This window comes from Mustela erminea, chromosome 9 (assembly GCF_009829155.1).
Source record: "Mustela erminea isolate mMusErm1 chromosome 9, mMusErm1.Pri, whole genome shotgun sequence".
Lineage (NCBI taxonomy): Eukaryota > Metazoa > Chordata > Mammalia > Carnivora > Mustelidae > Mustela > Mustela erminea.
The window spans coordinates 19,984,711-19,993,384 of NC_045622.1; positions in this window are offsets into that span (position 1 = coordinate 19,984,711).

The window sequence follows — 8,674 nt, forward strand, 5'->3', positions numbered from 1 at the left end:
TCACAGTGAGGGTTAGGGCTTCAACATATGAATTTGGCAGGTGGGGGGAACACAACGCAACTCATTCCATTGCCCATGACTACAAATAAATTAATACTATTACATTATTTAAAAATGAATGAAAATATTACAATGTATGAAAGAACAGCAAAAGTCAGAATTAAGAAAACTTTTAAATTAGCAACAGAGCCCAAGAAATTATTAGAAATAAAAGGAAACAATAAGAAATATGACTGATTTAGAATTAGCAGAAGTGTGAATAAACACAACAGATAATACCTTGGGAGAAATAGAAGGTGAAAGGGGGGGTTAAAAAAAAGAGAGAGAGAGAGAAAAGAAACGAAGAGCATTTATGGCAAAGCAGCAAATACAGACACCAGCCAAAGAAGATCTAATCCACATGGAGTAGGAGCTCCAGAGGAGAAAACCAAAGCAAGGGACAGAACAGAAAATAAAGACTATAATTCTTGGATCTTTTCCTAGTGTCAAAAAGTTTTTTTTGAAGTGACATATTGAAAAGAATCATCACACCTAAGAAAATTGCCCCCAAAATAAGTATTAAAACATATACCAGTGAAATTATTAGCCTTTTCAAATGAGATCCTTTGGGAACCATGTAACCTAAAATTTTCTGGTTCTTTCTGGAAAGACTTAGAAACAATTACCAACCCAGAAACAATGAGCTTCTCTAGTACCTAATTACTAGTCTTGAAATACCATTTCACCACTTAAAGAAAGCATGTTTCCTGGAGAACTGGTCGATTCCTAATCTGAAGAATGAAATGTATGAGATGAGCTAAGAACATCTTGTCATAACAGATAAAAATTAATATTAAAGACTAGGAGCATCCTGTCAAAGACTCAAGAGACAAAATGGAGAAAATTCCACAGGCCAAAGATAGAAACTTTGAGCAACAAAAGGATAATAATTGTAATGACACATAAAATATGTTTAAACTGATGAGAGTATAATGATTCTTTTGTATTGTGTTATGCTAGTCACCATACATACATCATTTTAATGTAGTGTTCCATGATTCATTGTTTGCCTATAACACCCAGTGCTCCATTGAATATGTGCCCTCCCTAATACCCACCACCAGGCTCACCCATCCCCCCACCTCCCTCCCCTCTAAAACCCTCAGTTTGATTCCTGGACACCACAGTCTCTCATGGTTTGTCTCCCTCTCTGATTTCCTCCCCTTCATTTTTCCCTTCCTTCTCCTAATATCCTTCATGCTATTCCTTATGTTCCATAAATAAGTGAAACCAAATGATAACTGTCTTTCTCTGTTTGACTTATTTCACTTAACATAATTTCCTCCAGTTCCATCCATGCTGATGTAAATGTTGGGTATTCATCCTTTCTGATGGCTGAGTAATATTCCATTTATATACAGACCACATCTTCTTTATCCATTGGTCTGTTGAAGGGCATCTTGGCTCCTTCTACAGTTTGGCTATTGTGGACATTGCTGCTATGAACAGTGGGGTGCTTTCCAAAGAAAAGTAGCTGGTTACCTTTGGAGGATAATAAACCAAATCATTATTTTGAAAATCAGAAAATGAATGTCACATGAGTGTTTTTATCTGAGCTGTGATAACGAACCTGTGCATGAAATAAAGTTGCACTGAACTAAATGTACACACACACACAAATGAGCACAAGTAAAATGGGGGAAACCTGAATGAAGTGCATGGGGTATGTATGGCCGTATGCATGTGTGGTATTGTGATATTGCAGTATAATTTTGCAAAATGTTATCCTTGGGGAAAACTGTATGAAGGGTACACAGGATCTCTCCACAATGTTTCTTTCAACTGCATGTGATTCTGCAACTATCTCAAAATTAAAAGTCTAAAAATCTTTGTTACTGAGATGCCTGGTTGGCTCAGTCGGTTAAGTGTCTGCCTTAGGCTCAGGTCGCGATCTTAGGGTACTGGGATAGAGCCCCACATTGGGCTCCCTCCTCAGAGAGGAGTCTGCTTCTCCTCTTCTTGTGTGCCCTCCCCTCCCCCTCAGACAAATAAATAAATAAAATCTTTTTAAAAATTAAATAAAAATAAAAATCTTCATTAGCGGGGTTGTCTGGGTGGCTCAGTGGGTTAAGCCTCTGCCTTCAGCTCAGGTCATGATCTCAGGGTCCTGGGATTGAGCCCCGCATCAGGCTCTCTGCTAGGCAGGGAGCCTGCTTCCTCCTCTCTCTCTCTCTCTCTCTCTCTCTACTTGTGATCTCTCTGTGTTAAATAAATAAAATCTTTAAAAAAAAAATCTTCATTAGCAACATTTTCGTGAGTAAGATATCGCTGAATATAATCACTAAAAGTAAATTTTCTTATGAACATATTCCCTTTATGAATGAGAATATGCATGAAGAGTTCTTATAATCCTACCTCTTACATCCCTCAACCTCTTGCCATTCATTCCACAGTGGCCATCTATAGGTATGGCAGCAGGGTGACAAGTTTAGTGTTTCTTATAAATTTAACATCCCTCTACCAAAGTTCTGGCTTGTTTTAGTAAAATATTTTCGTTTGTTTCAGAAACATTTAAAATAAACGATTTCAGCCTAATTGATTATGCCTACTGAAGAGCAACATTGAGTAGTAGCCATAATGGTAGTAACAGGTGATGTGGGTGTAACGGGTAGTGGGCAGTAACGGGTGATGACTAGTAGCGTGGTGAGTGGGGGTGGGGGGTGAGGATCACGGGGTTGTTGGCTGTCAGAGATTTGAAGGCTGGCATTAGACTCTAGATTTCCCAAGCTGAAGATGACTCCAGATGAAAGGAAAATTAACACACCTGGGAGACAAACCATGCTTCACACCAAGACTCTAATTGCTCCTTCAGCGAGGACTCCAGGCTCCAGAGTGACGGCATCCCAGGAGGTTCTGCCTGTGTGTTACGTAAACAGACCCCCAAGTCTCCCAGTATCAGTGACCCCATTTTTCCTAACCGTGCTGGTGCCTCAGAATCCATTTTGGACTAGATATAAATCTGTATGTTTCTCTCCTTTCTCACTCTTTATTTCCTACTACAGGAATCAAGGCATCCCCTAAAATTTCCAGGAGACCGTGTTACTTTTTTCTCACCCCAGGTATTTAATTATGGATTTAAAGCAATTGTATAAGTAAAATATTTCTTCCATGAGCTCCTGTTTCTAATGCAGGCTTTATTTCTAACACTTGTCTACCTTCATCTCTCAGAGTCTTTTCTTTGTGTTCTGCGTTCTCATCGACAGCAATCCCAAGCCTCTGATGGTCAGGTAAAGCTAGAGGTAATCCTTGTAGTAACTGACACCAAATACATGGATCATGTTTGCTGATTTTATATCATTAGATGATTATAGGAGTAAAACATTAACTCGGTGCTGTCTAGGATTTTCGCCATCTGCACCACACTGAGCGCAGTTTACTCTGCAATTTTGTAAAGCACTTTGGTTTCTCGTAATAGTATATTCAAGCTGGATTTTCTATGTTTCTTATTGTTCTAAGAGGTAAAAATTGGGTACAAAGGGATATGTAAGATTTTTTTAATCTATTGTGATCCAGAAGAAATTTGTTTTCTCCTCTAATAAATGGGGGGAAAGTAGGTACTTCTGAGACTAGTTATTGTGAAGTTAAATGCCATACCACCAACAACTTAACATATGAGGTTTACAATGCAGTGCAGATTTTCTTGTTTTCACACCACATCCTAAGGATTTAAAGACTGTTACATCTAAGAAAAGGAAACACAGTTAGTTGCCAGAGTTATTATTATTATAGGAATCAAATGAGACAATGTATTATAAAGTACTTTATAAAGTACAAAAAGCATGTTACAAAATGTTTTTTAAAAAATACATATATAAAAATACTTATATACTTATACACATGTAAATATATATTATATATATATACATTCACATAGAAAAAAATCTAGAAAGATAGTCACTGCCGGTATTAGTCTCTAAATAGTGAGGAAATGCTATTTTTACTTTTCCTTATTTGTATTTTTTTTATGATTCATTTATTTTAGCGGGAGGGACAGGAGAGAGAGAGAGATTGAGAACCCCAAGCAGGCTCCACGCTCAGTAGGGAGCCCAACATGGGGCTTGATACCATGACTCTGGGATCATGACCTGAGCCAAAGGCAGAGGCTTAACCGACTAAGCCACCCAAACACCCCTGCCTTTGTAATTTCTTAAATGCCCCCTGAATAGGCAATGAAATCCATCCTGCATCTCCAAAAATTCAATAAATCAAGTTTATAAATAGTAATAAAGTACTACCCAAACATAAGCTACAGCAAAACAATACAATTTAATGGAAGCAAAAGAGATCATAGTCAGAAGTCCTGGGTTGTAGCCTACTTCTGCCTCTACTAACTGTATGATTTGGGGCAACATTTAGAGCTCTAATTTCCTAGAGGAGAGGGTGAGAAAAAAAAAATGCTGTGCTGAAGCTAAGATCTCAGGTGTAAAGCTTATCACTGTAGGTGGGCAGATATACAAGACTGCACACTGGGCTAAAAGAAATGAGCTCACAATCAGGAGAGAAGAGTTCTAAGTCACTGATCGTTAGTATACTTCAAGCAAGACACTGAGGATCTGGTGTACCTGTTTTCTCGATAGGAAAATGGAAATAAAAATCCTACTCAGAACACATTTCTCCTCATACCCAAAATTTTAGGAGTTAGAGATTGACCTTTGAGGACATTATACAAAAGTTAATAATTATATGAGGAAGCAATAGAAAGAATGAGAACTCAAGGTTTTTAGCCTAAGCAATATATCTTAGAGATGGGATGTCTATAAGTATCAGATCCAACAAGGACGATCCATGCTTCTTAAGGACATGTTGACAGTTTGAGTGCTGTGTCATTAGGGAGCTCATGGGGCCTGGTTTCATACTGCAATCTGAAAATCATCATCATAACACTAATGGCCTTTGGGCACTTACTCTGTACTATATTATGTGCCCATGCCCACACTGCACACAGATCAATTAAATTGAACCTCTATGGGTAGATCCCAGGCATCCATACTTTCAAATGCTCTGGGTGATTATAGTATACAGTCAGTGTTGAGAACCACTGTCTTAGAGCCTCAAGTCCCATGAAGAACTAAGAACAAATTCCAGACACCTAATGACAGCTCACTTTTATGCGAACTGAGTGCTTGAAAAAATATTTCTAAATATGCATTATCCTGTGTTATTTTTACAGCCACCTTTGAAATTGATATTACTGATTTTTTTTATTTAAACTCAATTAGCCAACATTCAATACATCATTAGTTTCAGATATAGTATTCATCACATCACATATCCTCCTATAATGCCCGTCACCCAATTACCCCATCCCCACACCCACCTCCCTTCAACCCTCAATTTTTTTCCTAGAGTTAAGAATCTCTCATGGTTTTTCTCCCACTCTGATGACTACCTATCCAGTTTTCCCTCCCTTCACCTATGATCCTCTGCGCTATTTCTTATATTCTATATATGAGTGAAACCATATGATAGTTGTCTTCCTCTGATTGAATTATTTCACTCAGCATAATACCCTCCAGTTCTGTCCACACTGATGTAAATGGTAAGTATTCATCCTTTCTGATGGCTGTGTGTATCTATATATAGATATGTATATATATATACATAGATATATATATACATATAGATATACATCGTGTGTGTGTATCTATATATAGATATGTATATAGATATATCTACTACATCTTCTTTATCCATTCACCTGTCGATGGATATCTCAGCTCTTTACACAGCTTTGCTATTCTGGACATTGCTGCTATAAACGCTGGGGTGCAGGTGCCCCTTTGGATCACTACATTTGTATCTTTGGGGTAAATAACTAGTAGTGCAATTGCCAGGTTGTAGGGTAGCTCTATTTTTAACGTCCATACTGTTTTGAGGAACGTCCATACTGTTTTTCCAAAATGGCTCTACCAGCTTGCATGCCCACGGACAGTGTAAGAGGGTTCCCCTTTCTCTGCATCCTCTCCAACATTCTTTATTTCCTGACTTGTTAATTTTAGCCATTTTGACTAGTGTGAGGTAATATCTCATTGTGGTTTTGATTTGTATTTCCCTCATGCCAAGTGATGTGAAGCATTTTTTCATGTGTCTGTTGGCCGTTTGGATGTCTTCTTCAAAAATATGTTTGTAATCTCTTCTGCCCATTTCTTGACTGGGTTATTTGTTTTTGGGTGTTGACTTTGATGAGTTTTTTATAGATCTTGGATATTAACCCTTTATCTGGTATGTCATTTGCAAATATCTTTTCCCATTCCATAGGTTGCCTTTTACTTTTAATGACTGTTTCCTTTGCTGAGCGGAAGCTTTTTATACTGATGAAGCTCATTTCCGTTTTTGTTTCCCTTGCCTTTGGAGATGTGTCTAGCAAGAAGTTGCTGCAGCCAAGGTCAAAGAGGTGTTCTCAAGGATTTTGATGGATTCCTGTGTCACATTGAGGTCTTTCATCCATTTTGAGTTTATCTTTGTGTCTGGTGTAAGAAAATGGTCCAGTTTCATTCTTTTACATGGGGCTGTCTAATTTTCCCAGCACCATTTGCTGAAGACACTGTCCTTTTTCCGTTGGATATTCTTTCCTGCCTTGTTGAAGATTAGTTGACTGTGGAGTTCTGTATTATCTCCTCTGAGTTCTCTGTTGTTTTCTACTGATCTGTGTCTGGTTTTGTGCCAGTACCATACTTTCTCGATGATTACAGCTTTGTAGTGTAGCTTGAAGTCTGGCATTGGGATGCCACCAGCTTTTGTTTTCTTTTCCAAAATTCCTGTGGCTATTTGGGGTCTTTTCCCATTCCATACAAATTTCAGGATTATTTGTTCCAGCTCTGTGAAGAATGTCAATGGTATTTTGATAGGGATTGCATTGAATGTGTAGATTGATCTAGATAGCATAGACATTTTAACAATATTTATTCTTTCAATCCATGAGCATGGAATGTTTTTCCATTTTCCTTTGTGTCTTCCTCAGTTCTTTAGTAAATGTTCTGTAGTTTTTACGGTATAGATCCTTTACCTCTTTGATTAGGTTTATTCCTAGGTATCTTATGGTTTTGGGTGCAATTGTAAATGGAATCAATTCCTTAGTTTCTGTTTCTTCTGTCTCATTGTTTTTGTATAGAAATGCAATTAGTTTCTATGCATTGATTTTATATCCTGCCACTTTGCTGAATTCCTGTATGAGTTCTAGCAATTTGGGGGCAGAGTCTTTTGGGTTTTCCACATAAAGTTTCATGTCATCTGTGAAGGGAGTTTGACTACTTCTTTGCCAATTTGGATGCCTTTTATTTCCTTTCATTGTCTGATGGCTGAGGCTAGGACTTTTAGTACTATGTTGAACAATAGTGGTGACCGCGGGCATCCCTGTCATATATCCGACCTTAGGGGGAAAGCTCTCCATTTTTCCCCATTGCAAATGATACTCACTGTGGGCTTTTCATGGATGGCTTTTATGATATGATATATTCTCTCTATCCCTATACTGTGGATAGTTTTAATGAAGAGAGGATGCTGTATTTTGTCAAATGCTCTTTCTGGATCTATTGAGAGGATCATATGGTTCTTGTCTTTTCTTTTATTAATGTAATGTATCACATTAATTGATTTGTGGATGTTGAACCAACCTTGCAGCCCAGGGATAAATCCCACTCGGTCGTGGTGAATAACTCTTTTAATGTACTGTTGGATCCTATTGGCTAGTATCTTGGTGAGAATTTTGGCATCCCTGTTCATCAGGGTTATTGGTCTGTAATTATCCTTTTTGATGGGGTCGTTGTCTGGTTTTGGGATCAAGGTAATGTTGGTCACATAGAACAAGTTTGGAAGTTTTCCTTCCATTTCTATTTTTTGAAACAGCTTCAGAAGAATAGGTATTAGTTCTTCTTTAAGTGTTTGTTAAAATTCCCTTAGGAAGCCCTCAGGCCCTGGACTGATTTCGTAGTCAACAAAAAGTATCTTGGAATGCAAGGTCTCCATCAGAGACAAGGGAAAGTTTCATTGCCCTGCAGTTTGCAACCAGTGAGACATGGCTTTGGGCTACAAAACCACAGTAGCTCTGTCAGAGAAGGATCAGGCTTGGAGTTTAAAGAAGCAAAAACCCTAGGGAAAGCTCTGTGCCCTTTATGGACATTGGTCAGACTCAGGTCCCAAGCTCCAAGTTTCAGGAGCAGAGTGGCAAGCAGGATACACAGCTCGCTATTTCTGGTAACAGTTTCAGGATGTGGCAGCCGCTAAAGAGCATGACAGGATGTGTTGCGAGGGTTTTTTTTTAAATGTTGCTGAATTTTGTGCAAGCTTGTCATCTCAGGCTGTGCTGACTGGTTTTGTTCCCTGTGGTCATTTGGCCTGATTAAAATTTTAGTTTTTCTCCCTTGACATGAAGGCACCCAACTTGCCTGTCAGCCATTACTGTCCAATTACTGGGGCCTCTTGTCCTCATCTGCATCTTTCAGATACAGACGCCGACTTGTCACTCAGTGATACAATTGTAATTGCTGTACTATCCTGACACTGTGTGGATTTGAGATGGGTATTTGTGCATTCACACTCGAGACTATTTGGGAATTGCACAGATGACAAGGACATTTTATTTCTGAAGCAAAATACATCTCCAAGTATAGACTATGAAAGATGCCTGCTGCTTGTT